We start from the raw sequence: 17,577 nt of genomic DNA on the forward strand, positions 1-17,577 counted from the left end.
AAAGGTAGTGGGCATTCCGAGTGGTATTGGGCATTCCAAAAGGTAGTGGGCATTCCGAAAGGTAGTGGGCATTCCAAAAGGTAGTGGGCGTTCTGAGAGGTAGTGGGCGTTCTGAGAGGTAGTGGGCATTCCAAAAGGGAGTGGGCAATCTGAAAGATAGTGGGCATTCCGAAAGGTAGAGGCCGTTCTGAAAGGTAGTGGGCATTACGAAAGGTAGTGGGCATTCCAATAGGTAGTGGGCGTTCTGAGATGTAGTGGGCATTCCAAAAGGTAGTGGGTATTCTGAAAGGTAGTGTGCATTCCAAAAGTTAGAGGTCGTTCTGAGAGGTAGTGGGCATTCCAAAAGGTAGTGTGCGTTCTGAGAGGTAGTGGGGATTCCAAAAGGTAGGGGGCATTCTGAAAGTTAGTGGGAATTCCCAAAGGTAGTGGGCGTTCTGAGAGGTAGTGGGCATTCCAAAAGGGAGTGGGCATTCTGAAAGGTAGTGGGCATTCCAAAGGGTAGTGGGCATTCTGAAAGTTAGTGGGCATTCCCAAAGGTAGTGGGCGTTCTGAGAGGTAGTGGGCATTCCAAAAGGTAGTGGGCATTCTGAAAGGTAGTGGGCATTCCAAAAGGTAGAGGCAATTCTGAAAGGTAGTGGGCATTCCAAAAGGCAGTGGGCATTCTGAAAGTTAGTGGGCATTCCCAAAGGTAGTGGGCGTTCTGAGAGGTAGTGGGCATTCCAAAAGGTAGTGGGCATTCTGAAAGGTAGTGGGCATTCCAAAAGGTAGAGGCCATTCTGAAAGGTAGTGGGAATTCCAAAAGGTAGTGGGCGTTCTGAAAAGTAGTGGGCGTTTTGAAAGGTAGTGGGCATTCCAAAATGTAGTGGGCATTCTTAAAGGTAGTGGGCATTCCAAAAGGTAGTGGGCGTTTTGAAAGGTAGTGGGCATTCCAAAAGGTAGGGGGCGTTCTGAAAAGTAGTGGGCGTTCTGAAAGGTAGTGGGCATTCAGAAAGGTAGTGGGCATTCCAAAAGGTAGTGGGCATTCTGAGAGATATTGGGCATTGCAAAAGGTAGTGGGCATTCTGAAAGGTAGTGGGCATTTCAAAAGGTAGTGGGCGTTCTGAGAGATATTGGGCATTCCAAAAGGTATTGGGCATTCTGAAAGGTAGTGGGCATTTCAAAAGGTAGTGGGCGTTCTGAGAGGTAGTGGGCATTCCAAAAGGTTGTGGGCGTTCTGAGAGATATTGGGCATTCCAAAAGGTAGTGGGCATTCTGAAAGGTAGTGGGCATTTCAAAAGGTAGTGGGCGTTCTGAGAGGTAGTGGGCATTCCAAAAGGTTGTGGGCGTTCTGAAAGGTAGTGGGCATTCCGAAAGGTAGTGGTCATTCCGAAAAGTAGTGGGCATTCCGAAAGGTAGTGGGCATTCCAAAAGGTAGTGGGCGTTCTGAAAAGTAGTGGCATTCCAAAAGGTTGTGGGCGTTCTGAAAGGTATTGGGCATTCTGAAAGTTAGTGGGCGTTACGAAGGGCCATTGTCCTCCAGAGTTCATCTCCAACCCCAATTAAACACATCTGAACCAGCTAATCAAGGTCTACTAGGCATACTAGAAACTTCAAGGCTAAACTCTTCCAGGACAGAGTTTGGACACCCCTGGGTTATGGGTTTATTTCTGTTGAAGCATTGGGTACATTTCGGCCCACCCATTACGACCTGTCATATTAATTACCTTACCTGTCCAAAACAAAACAAAAATGTTTTGTTTTAGTTTTTTTTTTAAATAGTGTAAAATAATTTGTGCAACAAAAAGGGAAAAGTACAAGACTGTATACTTATTGACTTTAATGAGGGAAAGAATAACAATACCATTAATTATTGCAAATGACTATTGATTTAAAGATGTTGATAATATTTTTTATATATAAAGAAACAATATATTTTCCATGTATTGCAAAAAATGCATGTATTTACCAGGGTTATTTATTATAGTTAACTTAAAACTAAAACTGTGAAAATTACTTTCATTCTTATTTTCGCGACACTTGAATGTGGGTGTTTCATAAAAATAAAATAAAAACATTTCAAACAAAAAGCTGAGAAAAATTTATTTTTATGGGGGGGAAAAGCCTTTTTTTTCAGATTTACGCATTTCAGTTAATAGTAAAATTCCATCAAATTGAATTGAATAATCCTTACATATTGAATAATTGAAATCTTTAAAAAAATAAGGCTTCTTTTTTTGATGTAGATCGAGTCCATCAACACCCCCAAAGATTATCATATACCACTTTGTGGATTCAAAATGTAATTCAGTAACACTGTTAAATGTTTGATGATCAAGTTAGCTGTAAGTGTGTAAGCAATCTTCTATCCACTCCTTCTGGTTTATACAGATCTTCTTCACTTGTTATTGGATCTGGAGATACTGTACTATTACAGAATATGCGTAAACATGGATTGCCGGAAAACCCATCAATGGCGAGGAAGCATTTCTATAAAAGACTACAGTAGTTTCTATAAAACTACTGAATGCACATTTAATTAGGCAGTGAAGTGAAACTATACATGGTTAACATTCAGCATTTCCTTGAGGCACATAATATCTCAAAGTGCTGTTCATACAGCAGATGAAAGGTGTATATATGCACAACAGACTGACTGAATTCCTCCCAGGTGAGACACAGCTTTAGGATGTGAAGCTGACAGTGAGGTTAACTACATACTAAGGGAGCGTATGATTCTCAATGATTAACGACATCCCATTGGTGGATAATGGAAACATGACTAGTTTAATATATTTGACAATAACTCTTTTGCCACTGTTCACAAATTCAAATTTGTATATTTGTTGTTATTGTTAAAGGAGCGTGCACCAGTGTAGAAGTAAACGATTTAAGACATATTTAATGCCTAACACCCACAAACTGACAAACTCACATTTTATTCCACGTCTCAATAAAATACAGTGAAATTACTTCATATCACGGAGTTGATTAAAAATTGTTCCGGTGAGTATACAAAGTAAGTATGTGACAGATAAAATTTAAAAATATTCAAATCTATTTCATGGTAAATAAAACCCATCAAATTGGATTTTCACAATGAAACTCACAGTGAATAGACTGTTTTCAATAAACCAGGATTAGTGACGTGACATAAAGCTTAGGCTGACAATATCATAATGAGATACATATGATTTCAAAATGGTTTACTCTAAGCCTTTCCTCTGGCAACACGTTAACAAAACAGATGCAACTCATTACTCTCCATTCCAAACTGACTTTGTGCCACACCTAGCGCCAACAGACAGTGATAGACGCTGACCACTGCCTGCATCACTCCAGCTGACAAATACAATTACTAACACATTAGCACATTTATTAAATAATCATGGACATTACTGCATAACCGGCTTTGCATATGCACCCTTTGGTATTTTAAACGTTTTTAATGTTGTTTTGGAGGTTTCCTACAACAAGTTTACATGCATCCAAGCTCAAAAAATACTTTATTAAAATTTTCTCAATATACATTGCAGCTGGAAAGGTTTGATAAACCCCTCCTTTTTGCGGGCCTACTCTGCTCTGATTGGTCACATGGACCAGTCTGTTGCGATTGGTCTACTGCTTACAGCCCACATCAGTAACGAAACAGTTATTACCATATCTGAATTTTAGCTCCAGAGGCTTCCTTAGCACTTGTATACACAGTGATAAGAAGAGGTTTTGGTTTTATTGTATCGTTTCGAGAGACTGATAATGAAACATTAAAAGAAGTAGCTGATCAACCCGAACCATGAAGCTCAACTTGAGCAGGACGTTTCTAAGTGGTAAGTTTTTATTTAGTTTGTCATAAAATGAAAACCTTAGACGGGCATTATGCCAATTTGTTACAAACCTACGTAGGTTTGAGCAGGAAGTAAGGCTTGAATTACTAGCTGAAGCTAGCTGAACAAACTCTGAGCTTCAGCTTTGTAGGTTGACAAATCCAGATCAATCCAACCTGGTATAGATCAGGGGCCTGTGCAATGATGGTAGTTTAACAAACTCAGGGTTACAAGATTAGTTTCGAGTTGACAAAACCAAACCAATCTATTCAGGCTTTGTTGCTGATCATCAGATTTCTCTCAGCATCAGCTTTGATCCTGAGTTTAGGAGTTTAGCTGTGACATAGTGAACAGCCAATCACAAGCTGTGGATCAGTGAAACCAAGATTCATTTCTCTCTTCTGCAGAATATTACATGATTGAAAAATATTAAGAATTTAAACAGATTTACACAGGAAGAAAAGAGCTGTCTATAACAGAGGCCAACTTTAAGAAAAATCTTACTACGTCCATGCAAGTAAAAGTTATGAAGTTAGTTTAGTTGATATATAGAGAGAACTGAACGTTTAAGCTCACGTGTAGTAATTTGTATAGCTTTATTTATTGATTTTAGACCTTTTATATAGGCTATTTATATAATTTTAACTAAGTGCCTATTAATGATTGATTAAAGGTGGGGTAGGTAAGTATGATCTAAAACACTTTTGTCCAAATTTGTTTAAACTGTCTTTATATGTCAATACATAATTAAACTTTAAGTACTCTGAAAAAGAGAGTATAAAAATCGAGTGACTCTAGACTTTTTAATCTGCAATAAACACCGCTCATTATTTTCGTTCGGGCCGAATCAAGTGATTGGCTTGGGCGCCTGTCACTCTCTCTCGCTACCATGGCTACCGCCGCTTTTGCTACAGGATCTGCCCACATGCGCGCACCCCACTGTTGCCTAGTCGGGCTACTTCAAACACTGTTGCCGCGGCTGTTTTTCATGTCCGCGGGTTGAAGCGACCCCAATTATGTGATGTTTTGCCCCGGGATTTGCGAATTTTAGCAGGCATTCCTGCCAAAAAGACACATATTTACCCCCCTAACGTGATTTTTACCGGAGAAACACGATTGGGCTTGTTTTGGGCTAGTTTTTAGTAGCAATTGGGTGGATTTTGTTGTGAAAACCTGGCACCCTGGCGCACCCGTTTGAGTTCAAGAGGCTGTATTTCTGCTGGACAGGTAATCTTTCATTTTGATTATACATTTGTTTGGTTTATGTTTTCATGAAGCATGTCTCACTATAGCTGCCTAATATAGCTAACGTAACATTACTTAGCATAAAGTTACAATGTTATACACCTAGCGAGCCATTAGTACAGATGATAAATACTCAATATGCTTAACGTTAGCTCAAGTTGATCGCTGTCGTGTTGAATTTCACAAAATGTAACTTTAGAAAACAAAATGCATGTGTAAAAGCTAGTACACCGCATCCAGGAACTTTTTTTTAGAACTAAGTTAGCTTTAGCTACTACCCTCTGTCTAAACTCTTTTACCATGTTCACCGGGAACTTTACCTGCACGTTTATTTCGGCCCTTGGTTTGTTTTTATATACTCTACCAATGCTTTTATCTTGGATCTGTGTGTGTCGTAGACACTGTGTTGTGTGTGTATTTTGAACTTTAACAGTATCGTTATTCTAGCTTGAGAGTGAGTACTAAAATACATCTTATTTGTTTATATTCATAATGATAAAGTTAGATTTTTTATTACATGTGATTCTGACATGATGTCACTACATGCACTCGGCTCCTTCTTCTCCGCTCGTCTCAGGTAAATAATGCGTCTTTCAGCTGAGCTGATCGCGGTCGGCGTAGCGCGTTCATGTGTTTTGGGGGCGTGGCTTTGGAAAGAGCCCAGAAGGGAGAAGGTGGAGTGAATGGAAATAATGAGCTGTCTTTAAAACAGTCGTGAGAGGTCTACAGACATTCAATTTTCATACTTTCTTTTTCAGAGTACTTACATTATAATTATGTATTGATATATAAAGAAAGTTTAAACAAATTTGGAAAAAAAGTTTTTTCTATTTAAAGTTTTTTCCAAATCCTACCTACCCTACCTTTAACTAAAATGAGACATGTATAATTGATAAAGGGTATAATAATTGCATGCTATCTAAATCATTCAAAATTATTATTACTACAAATAAGCATTGTTTAAAGCCAGACGCTTTAGTCTTTAAAAACCATTTGCTATGTAGTGACCTTTAATTTGGAGTAGAAACAGGGGGAGAGACTTTATTGCATCAGAGGTGTGTCACTTTGCTTACAGCTGATTGGTCTAATTTCAGTTTGAGATCTCTTATCCAGAACATAACATGTCCTGGAACAGGTTAGCCTTGGCGCGTAGTTACCATGCAGATGAACACTGGTAAAAGCCAAACCACTTTAATGATACCTAAAACCCAGGATTGGCACAAACTAAGCTTAAACATATCTGGCTAGCCAGCTAAATCGACTTCATGGTATAGGCCCCAAGTTCAGCGGTCTCGCAAAGCTTGGTATAAACGTTCTCTGTCAACTCAGGTTTGATCCAGAGTTTACGATTAACTCTGAAGTGCGTGCACCTGAAAATGTAACGCGTGGGGCAAACAGCCAATGACACGGAACATGGAGAGTGTCAGTTTGATTCACTTCACTTCACGCAATTCACATTCTCTTTTGAAGATTAAGAGATCATTTATAAAATTAACATAATAATACGGAAAGATTGAGAAGGCAGCTGAAAGAAAATATCTGACTATATTAATGCATGTGAATCAAAAAAATATGCCTAATAATTATAGGTTCACAAAGACCTCAAATGAATACACATTGTTTAAAAGCATTATATATAAATGCATGCACTGTAAACCTGAAAAAGTTGGCAAATCGCAAAAAAAAAAAATTAATAATAAGTTAAGAAATTCAAAGTTTAAGCAAGCAGAACTGGCAGATTTCAGTTTTGTACTCATACATTTCAATTGCTCTTAACTTGAAATTGAGTAAGTTAATTCATATTTAACTTAAAATCATTTAATCTCAACTTAAATAGTTTTAGTAGTGGAAATTTTGCTAGCTATAACGAATTCAGCAAAAGCTAAATGGTAACAAAATGCTTAGATAGCATCAGCATATATAGCATAGCAATTGCTGAAAGAGTGCAGCAATCCCTTTCGAGTTTCATGGCAAAGCATGCTGGGAAATAGAAATCCCAGCCCAGTTTCAGGTAAATTTAAGTTTTTCTAAATGAAAAGAAACAAGTTCATAAAACTCAAAACAATTCATATTTAATATTAACAAGTTTAATATTACTTGTCAATTAATATAATGATTATATGAATATTTTATATGAATTAAAATGAATTATATTCATATAATATAAAGATAATACATAATTAGCAGCAAAAGATGAGAAATTTTGTCTCTATCAAGTTTTTTTTCACTATAAACTGCTTTAATTTGGAGCGAGAGATACAGGGGGAGTTGCTTTATTGCATCAGATATGTCACTTTACTCACTGCTGATTGGTCCAGTTCGGGTTTGCAATCTCTAAGCCAGAATAAAACATGCTCGGGAGCAGGTTAGGTGTGTAGCATAAGTTACTGTGGCGATAAACACCGCTAATAGTCAATTCACCTTCTTGAGCACGAAAAACCAGAGTTTGCATTTGTTGTGCACTTTGGTCTTTCAAACTTTGCAGACCTTTTAAATTCACATCACAAACAGCTATTACACACTACATGAAAGGTATTATCTGGGAAAGCATAATAGGGGCACTTTAAATCTAAGCCTGAGGAGGTGAGATCCACCTGCTGAGTTTCTTCCTCATACCCCTAAACATCTTACAGAGTTTTTCAGTCTTGCTCACTGGGGGGCTTTGAGACATTATTCTCCGTAAAGTGAAAGCGGCATGGAAAAAAAAATTGACTCAAGTAGCAAATGCTCTGTTAGTAACCACACACATTTTCCATTTCTCATGCACATATCCACATTATCAGATGAAAGATAAGCATTATGGGTTTTGGCTTTGTGATGCCTCTCCCCACTGATGTTGGTGTGCTTTTTGAACTCGTGTACAGCAGAATTGATAAGAGCAATGAGATTATGCTTATGAGCTTAATTAGAAAGATGGTATCTAATTTCTCATGCAAATACCATTACAGGAAATCATGAGCTGAGGAGAGAAGGTGCTCTACGCATGAGTGCAGAAAGGCTAAATAACATATGAACCGAGTCTCAGTGGGTGTCTCCAAGAAATTAGAGGCAGAAATACACAATTATTTCTTAATTAATAGATGTGATTATATTTACCAAGACATGGGATGCGAGAATACTGGCCCCTATATGATCAATCTCAAATTTCAAAATAAAGTTGGATTACTTGCCAAGTAATGTTGGATTACTTGCCAAATTGGATTTTTTTGGTTGCATTTGCTACAGTTGCTGTAAATTTAGCTTCAGTGCCAGTTTAATTAAAAAAAGGATATATATTTCAATGGAATAAAAAAACAAAACAAATTTGTATTATTACATTATTTTATTGTTTAATTGTTTATTGGGCTATATTTAAAAGGTACACTATGTATCTTTTGACCCTCTTGCGGTTAAAAAACTAAATTGCATGCATTTTGCGGAAGAATATTGTTTTGGTTGTGCTTCAGCTCTGCGTGACTGTGCGGATTAATATGGTTATCCTACTGCTCATAAAACATTCACTACTAGGCTTAAGAGGTATAACCAGTTTAGAAAGGATCTCAAGCTGACAGATGAAGACGTTACTGAAGCTAAACCCAATAATAGACATGGTATTTCCTTGAAAATAGATTCCAGCACAACGCTACAAAAACCCATAATGAAATGACACTTCATAATTGATCATGCTTTACAATGAACTCTCAATGAGCTACATTTTATCTGTTCAAAAAAATACCGTAGTCACATGTGGAGTAGGAACACCAATGCCATCTCCGCGTCGCTTTTACAACATTTTAAATCCCTCAGGTCTTGCCATCTCCAAAAAACCAAGCCAATGTTGATTCTTGTTTTATTAATAGCTCTCTTTTTGCCAGCAGACTCTCCTCTGTTCGGCGTTTGTTTTAAACAGGTGATTCCCCAGAGGTTCAAGATTTAACGTGCTCCATGTCAACCTTTCTTACTCACTGTGACAACTAACTAACCTATGCAACTCCCACACCAAACATGCATCAAAGTATTGTTGTCAAAAGTACAGACTTTGGTACCAAGTCGGTACTGAAATTTAAGATGCTTTCACACTGGTAGTTAAGTTTGAAAAGGGGTTCCCATGAAAAATTGGTAATGTGAAACCTGTCATGCGGACCTGGAGGAGGGGTCTAAGTTCAGCTACACTCGAACTGTGCTGCGATTAGCGTGAATGTGAAACCAATACGGACTCAGGTGCGTACTTGTTCAGGAAGAAAGGTAACCTGCATTTTAGCCGCATGCGTTTTAGCCGATGACAATGTATTTAGTTCAATAAAACTAATGTAAGGGATGATAGTGTTGGATAAGAGTGAGAGTGAGCCCGCAGTGTATTTGCACACAGCATGTGTCAACTGTCTCCTCAAAAGATCAGCAGAAAGCCGGCTTCATGCAATGCACATATAGTAAACCCAAGTGTCGTTTACTCAGCTGCACATAAAAGCACCAAATTAATAAAAAACACAATATATTTATTGCGGTCTGTTTTCTATTATGCGCCGTGCATGTTTTTGATGACATAAGATGAACGCAAATGCACCAGGGTTCGATAGAATCAAGTTGAATGTGAAACCAGACCAACTCTGCGGCGGGTGCTAGGAGCAATCGCATTCGGACCACATTTTTTCTTAAACATCTCTGATTGGCCATTTTGTTCATGCGTTCAACATATATGTCTGTGATTGGCTACAATGATCAACGCTGATATATCAGAGATCAACGCTGATACTGTATTTTAGGGATCCGCTGATAGATGCCTGCTTTCAAATGTTCCCGTGTGCGTTCCACAGTAAGCGCACAGTGAAGAGCGTCAAAGATGTCTATTAACAACATGTTTTTGAAGCGTTGATCATTGTAGCCAATCACAGACATATATATTGAGTGCGTGAATACAACGGCAAAATAGAGGTCTTTAAGGGTGCTTTCACATCTCTAGTTTGGTTCATTTGGTCCGAACCAGGGGCAAACAATTATACATTCTAGCATTTTTCAGCTTTTTTGGTTCCTTTTCACACCACACTGGTTGCTTTGGTCCGAACCAGTTGAAACGAACCAAAATGCAGTCACATGACAACATCCACATCCCTCATTGGCCATGGCGTATTTCCTAAACTGCGACTGCGCGGGCTGGTTTTGTCCCTGGCCATAATCTATTACATTGTTTGTATACACCACAATATGCAAACAGTAAATTTCTATAATGAAGCGTGGTTGCGGCTTGAAAACAACGTTCTAATGCACTGCAAATGGCGAGCGCACAACGCTCGTCACTTCAAGCGAAGATCGCGCTGTTCTTGTGAGTTTTCGGAAGTTGGGACCTAAATTTCTATGAGGCTCCGCACCTCCTCACTACTCCAAGTTTGTCCGTGAGCTGCCATGCTAAAGTGCAAACTGTCTACAAACACTTCCTCATCACATAATGCACAGCGCAGCTGACTACGACAGCTGTTTTAGTCCAAAAATGATCAGTACTTTTTGCAGTTGGGTCTGTTCGAGGTTGGATCACGTTCTCACCACAAACTAACCACTCCAGAATTCGTTTGCGTACTGAGACCACCTCTTCAAGGAGTAAGCAGTAAGCTTGTTTGGTCCACTTTTGGTGTGCACCCGAGTGCGATTGCTCCTGTCACACCTGACCAAACAAACCGCACCAAAGGGGAAAACTCTAGTACGATTCAACCGAACTAAATGAGGCAGGTGTGAAAGCACCCTAAGAATCCTTTCAACAGCGCTCAAAATGCTAGAGGGAAATGCTGGTATTGCCACATGTTTAGCAGGAACAACTTTTCTCTGTTTCCTGACATGACGAGACACGCACGAGCGAGGGACGTAAGCAATTTCTTACAAAAACATCCCTTCAGCTCTAAAATATATAGGCTTAAATAGGCTTACTATTGTGAATCAGGGTAAGGCACAAACACATTTTGGAAGAAGGATTGATTGTGTATTAATGGATTATTTAAATTTTGAACAAAAAAAGCACAAAATGGATCCTAAAATGACTTGCTGTTTGAACATGCACAGCACAGTTTTGCAAATAGAGATTGAAACCAGGCAGTGATCACCCCACGCCGAAAGCTTGGTCCACCAGGCACCATTCTGCTGCAGCTCTGCAGATAAACTCATCTAAATGTGGTTTCACCAAATAACTTTAAAGCAACCAGAGGCATCACCTCTGGCTAAACCACATTGACTTTGCATCTTTTAAACTGCCTCATGAAACTTTCATATGAAATAAATAATCATCCCAATTACATTCATTTGATCTTGGGCTCTATGCACATGCTTGTACCCTGAGGATTACTCAAACAAAACTAAGCCAAGTTTTCTTGTTCACTGGTCTAGCCGATGCATCCACTTCAGTGGACGAGAAAGCAGATCTTTGCAAGGAGGACAAGAAAAGAGGATGCAGCTTGTTAAGGGAGCTCTGCGTGATCTCTGGCAAATAAACACTTCTGTAAGCTATTTCTGGTGTGTGTGAATAAGAAAAAAAGCGAACAGAAGGAAGAGATGGAGAACTGGAGTGTCAGACACAGAAAGGCACAAGAGAAATAAAGAGACCAAATATAACACAACAAAATAATACCCTTCATGTTGTACGCAGCCAATTGAAATCACTTAGAGGCTTGTTACTCTTAAATTAATAGTTAAAACGTCATTATAGTTTCAAATACAGATAAAGCGCTATGTTGATTAATCAAACTGCACTCTTTAAGTGTTGTTTTTCTACATTTCCTCCTTTTTCTTCTTTAGAATGATCCAGTGTTCAGTAAATCTCATTAACAAGGAGAGGTATTCAAATTAGCCTAATTGAGTTTCAGATATCTCCTGCACATATTTTTTCTTCTGTTGTGTTTTTGTATAGTTCTTTTATTCTCATACTGATAAACAAGCAAGCAAGCAAGCAAAAGACAGAAAGAGAGACAACGGCAATGACACAAGAGGCTGGGGAGAGGAGAGACAAAGGTTTAGGAAAAAGAGAATGAGAAAGAGACTGTAAGAAACAAAGAATGGAATAAGATAGAATAGCGCTTCCATGTGAGTCAGCCATTTGGAAGATTTCCCATTGTGGGGTCACAGGGTCAAGACAGCTTAAACTAGATCTGTTGACCTTGTGGTTTCCTGACCGTGGAAGTGTTTGTTTGGGTACCCTGGCCTGGAGGTCATTGTTTTATTTGGACATGCTCCATCTTCGCCTTGAAAAATTGTTTCTTTGGCTGGAGATAATCCATCATTCCCTATTCACTGTGAGGAATAAACAGTTATAGATTTACAGGTTACAACAGTGTTTTAAGAGTCATATTCCTGTTATGCAGTACATTTTAATGCATTCAATCGATTTGGACCAGTGTATTAACCCTTAAATGCATGAATGTTCCGCCAATCATTACACACTCGGGTCTTTAGCGACCCGGATCTATATCTAACACGAATGGATCTCTATATGTCACAATAATATAAAACTCTCCAGATATTAGATTAACAATTACAGAATAACAAAATAAAGCATATTTTGTTACCTTTTGGAGCTCGGAAGGGTTCAGTTGAGCTGATGTTTTATACCATCATCACTGTCCTCGTCAGAGCTCATTGTATATTCAGCATCGGGCTTATATTCATGATCTCAAATATATTCTCAAAACCATTTTCAACAACATTTTGATCGCTGACAGCTTCTTCACCAGATCCACCATCAAGTGACAGCGCCACTAATATTTGATTGCTTTCAGTACTTGCTCTGCAGTACTGCAGGGCCAGTTCAAGTTTTGCTGATGATACTTCCTATTCTTTGTTTTTTGAGTGAAATGTCACTTCATCATTGTGTATCAGACCTTGTGGAATGAATGTGAATTGCACTTAGTCAAATGTTCAATTATTGTTGTGTACACACCTCGGGTCGTTAGCGACCCTATCATTTTTTTTTTTTTTTAATGAATGGGAAAACAGGCAGTCTTCAATAATTGTATTATTTTTTCTTGTTATGTACAGTGGGGAGAACAAGTATTTGATACATTGCAAAGCATGTAGAGGCCTGTAATTTTTATAGGTACACTTCAACTGTGAGAGACGGAATCTAAAACAAAAATCCAGAATATCACATTGTATGATTTTTAAATAATTAATTTGCATTTTATTGCATGACATAAGTATTTGATTACCTACCAACCAGTAAGAATTCCGGCTCTCACAGACCTGTTAGTTTTTCTTTAAGAAGCCCTACTGTTCTCCACTCATTACCTGTTTGAACTCGTTACCTGTATAAAAGACACCTGTCCACACACTCAATCAAACAGACTCCAACCTCTCCACAATGGCCAAGACCAGAGAACTGTGTAAGGAAATCAGGGATAAAATTGTAGACCTGCAAAAGGCTGGGATGGGTTACAGGACAATAGGCAAGCAGCTTGGTGATAAGGCAACAACTGTTGGCAAAATTATTAGAAAATGGAAGAAGTTCAGGATGACGGTCAATCTCCCTCGGTCTGGGGCACCATGCAAGATTTCACCTCGTGGGGCATCAATGATCATGAGGAAGGGGAGGGATCAGCCCAGAACTATACGGCAGGACCTGGTCAATGACCTGAAGAGAGCTGGGACCACAGTCTCAAAGAAAACCATTAGTAACACACTACACCATCATGGATTAAAATCCTGCAGCACACGCAAGGTCCCCCTACTCAAGCCAGTGCATGTCCAGGCCCGTCTGAAGCTTGCCAATGACCATCTGGATGATCCAGAGGAGGAATGGGAGAAGATCATGTGGTCTGATGAGACAAAAATAGAGCTTTTTGGTCTAAACTCCACTTGCCATGTTTGGAGGAAGAAGTAAGATGAGTACAACCCCAAGAACACCATCCCAACCGTGAAGCGTGGAAGGTGGAAACATCATTCTTTGGGGATGCTTTTCTGCAAAGGGGACAGGACGACTGCACCATATTGAGGGGAGGATGTATGGGGCCATGTATCGCAAGATCTTGGCCAACAACCTCCTTCCCTTAGTAAGAGCATTGAAGATAGGTCGTGGCTGGGTCTTCCAGCATGACAACGACCCGAAACACACAGCCAGGGCAACTAAGGAGTCCGTAAGAAGCATCTCAAGGTCCTGGAGTGGCCTAGCCAGTCTGAATCCAATAGAAAATCTTTGGAGGGAGCTGAAAGTCCATATTGCCCAGCGACAGCCCCGAAACCTGAAGGATCTGGAGAAGGTCTGCATGGAGGAGTGGGCCAAAATCCCTGCTGCAGTGTGTGCAAACCTGTTCAAGAATTACAGGAAATCTCTGTAATTGCAAACAAAGGTTTCATTAAGTTCTGCTTTTCTGATGTATCAAATACTTATGTCATGTAATAAAATGCTAATTAATTACTTAAAAATCATACAATGTGATTTTCTGGATCCATCACTCATAGTTGAAGAGTACCTATGAAAAAATATCTACAGACTTCTACATGCTTTGTAAGTGGGCAAACCTGCAAAATCGGCAGTGTATCAAATACTTGTTCTCCCCACTGTATATAATTAATTGATTGATGAATACTAAGAAGGTTGATGTCAAATTTTTTTTTAATGAATGAGGGTAGCGAATGATGTCCCGGGTAAGACATTAATGAACATGGGGTGAATTTTAAACGATTTTACTACTTTGATTTGAGCAGACGTATAAATTATGTATTTGTGCTAATGATGATATAAAATCTAAAATATTGAGTGATTGAGAAACTGTGAGATTCTCAATTATGAGAAATACAGTCAGAATTTGACATGACAATTATGAGGCCACATTGTGGGATAAAGTCAGAATTGTGTATGGGTCTGAAAATGCCAAAAAAACACAACATTGTAAGATGAAAACAATCAAAAATTTTGCATAAAAATGCAGCATAAAAATCACAACTACGAGAAACAAACTTGCAATTGTACGATGTAAAGTCACATTGTTGGATATTATGAGAAACAAATCTGAAATGTTATGATAAAATAACAATTACAAAGAAAATTGCCAATTGTGCAATCTAAAACTGTGCAATGTAGTCTACATTTACATTTTTACATTTATGCATTTAGCAGACGCTTCTATCCAAAGCGACTTACAACTTGGGGGTACAATAAGCGATTGGTCGTGAAGAGTCGAGTGACCGCAACAAGTGCCTGAAATACTTAGTCCGTGTACATTTCTCAGTGTAGCACAGGCTAGAGTAGGGAGGGAAAGAGGAGGAAAAGAGGAAAGGAAAGTTATTGTTTTTTTTTTTTTTTTAAGAGGTTAAGTGCTCACGGAAGAGATGAGTTTTTAGTTGACTTTTGAATGTTGTCAATGAATCAGCATTTCGGATGGCGGTGGGCAGATCGTTCCACCAGCTGGGAACGTTGAATGAAAATGTTCTGGAAAGGGATTTTTTGCCTCTCTGTGAAGGTACCACAAGCCTTCGCTCCTTAGCTGAACGAAGGCTTCTGGTGGGGGTGTGGAGTCGTAGAATCGAGTCAAAGTATGCAGGAGCTGAGTGCGTGGTGGCTCTGTAGGCAAGCGTCAGCGCCTTAAACTTGATGCGAGCAGCGAGTGGTAGCCAGTGCAGAGAGATGAAGAGTGGCGTGACGTGGGTCCTTTTGGGCTCGTTGAAGACCAGACGTGCCGCTGCATTCTGGATCATTCGAAGTGTTTGGATCGCACAAGAGGGGAGTCCAGCCAGAAGCGCATTGCAGTAGTCAAGTCTAGAAATAACCAGGGCCTGGAAAAGAAGCTGTGTTGCGTGTTCTGTTAGGAACGGTCTGATCTTCCTGATGTTGAGCGCAAACCTGCAAGAGCGAGCTGTCTTAGCAATGTGTTCTCTGAAGGACAACTGGTCATCAACTGTAACTCCAAGATTTCTGACTGATTTTGAAGGGGAGATCAGGGATGTACCTAGCTGGATGGTGAAGTCATGTTGCATAGTGGGACTGGCGGGACAGATGAGGAACTCAGTCTTTGCCAGGTTGAGCTGTAGGTGATTTTTACTCATCCATGCAGAGATGTCAGCCAGACAGCTGGAGATTCGTGCAGCTACTATGGGGTCGTCTGGTTGGAATGAAAGGTAGAGCTGAGTGTCATCAGCATAGCAGTGATATGAGAAGCCATGTGCCTGTATGATGGGACCTAATGAAGTAGTGTAAATGGAGAAAAGGAGAGGTCCAAGCACTGAGCCCTGAGGAACCCCCGTGGTCAGTTGATGCGCTTGGGATTCCTCTCCTCTCCAGGCAACCTTGAAGGACCTACCTGTGACCTAGTCACATTGTGAGATATAAATTTGCAAGTATGAGAAACATTCAAAATTGTAAAATAATAAATATACAAATTGCAAGTACATTACCATTTTTTACTGGAATGGAAACGGGAAACAGGCTTCCATAGGTTTGGAATCACATGAGCAATGTATTTTGGGTGAAATAATTTAAAATACAACAGTCATATACATTTTTCTCAGATTGACAAGGCTCAAAATGTAGCATACTGCATATCAGGAATGACCCTTAAATCACACCCACTCATTTCACTGCCATCTAGTAGGATGAATACATGTGTAATGTATTAAAGAGTCTTCTGAAACAGTGTTGTGTTGGGTGGAGTACTATTATCAGTGTTCGAGTGTGCGTTATACGTAGCTACTTATTATAGGAAGGAGAGCTAGTACTACATCACCATTAGTAACCTCTGATACCGAAAAGAGGATTCCACCCCCACTAATGCTTTATAGCCTGGTAATGCTGGCAAGCTTGATAAATATCCACGTTATTCCAACCAGCTCCACTCTCACAATGAAAAAATGTCTTTACGAATGCAATAATTCATCATCTCCCAGTGTTAAAAATAAAACACAAGTCTGATAATTTTGTTTCAACAGAAAAATTCCCAGGTGGAAGTTTGTTTACGGTTAGCTTTCCCTCCCAAACCTTTTCAAAATAAGCCAGGAATCCAGTGTGTGGAGAGCAAGCTCTTTGCCTCTGTAGTCCGAGGTTTAATACAACAGTAATTTGTCATGAATGGCAGTTTGTGTGGCCCCAGCAGGCTTTGGCTCTTCTGTGCCGTCTAGACAGCACTCTAAGATGGCTGCCGAGCCCCACGACGAGCGTACAAATTACTCTCAGTGTAGTCTGCGACTCTGACCCTGCCGTGGCCCAAACTCTCGTTCACTCGCTCTGGCGATGAGCCAGTTGTCAGGTACTGCCGTTTCCACTTCAATCAGAAGCCAGCTTCGTTCTCTCATTCGCACGCACATCAAGACACTAGCTTAATTTATTCTAATTAAAGTCAATGCAAAAAACAACAACAAGGCATTCCTTGTCCAAACCATAACCGTGCTGAAACAACAGAGAGAGGTTTAGGCAAATCAGACATTAGATCTGCTTCAATTAGCAGTCTACCAGAGCATGGGGGGGGGGGTGCGCTGTTAGAAAAACTATTGTTGATCAAGAAATATAAATACATATGCTGAATAATTCATCAAAGTAATCACAGAGATTCGTTTTTCCTACAACCTCAACCCAAAGGCGAGAATATAA

This window comes from Gobio gobio (assembly GCF_949357685.1).
Source record: "Gobio gobio genome assembly, chromosome: 20".
NCBI classification, from domain to species: Eukaryota; Metazoa; Chordata; class Actinopteri; order Cypriniformes; family Gobionidae; genus Gobio; species Gobio gobio.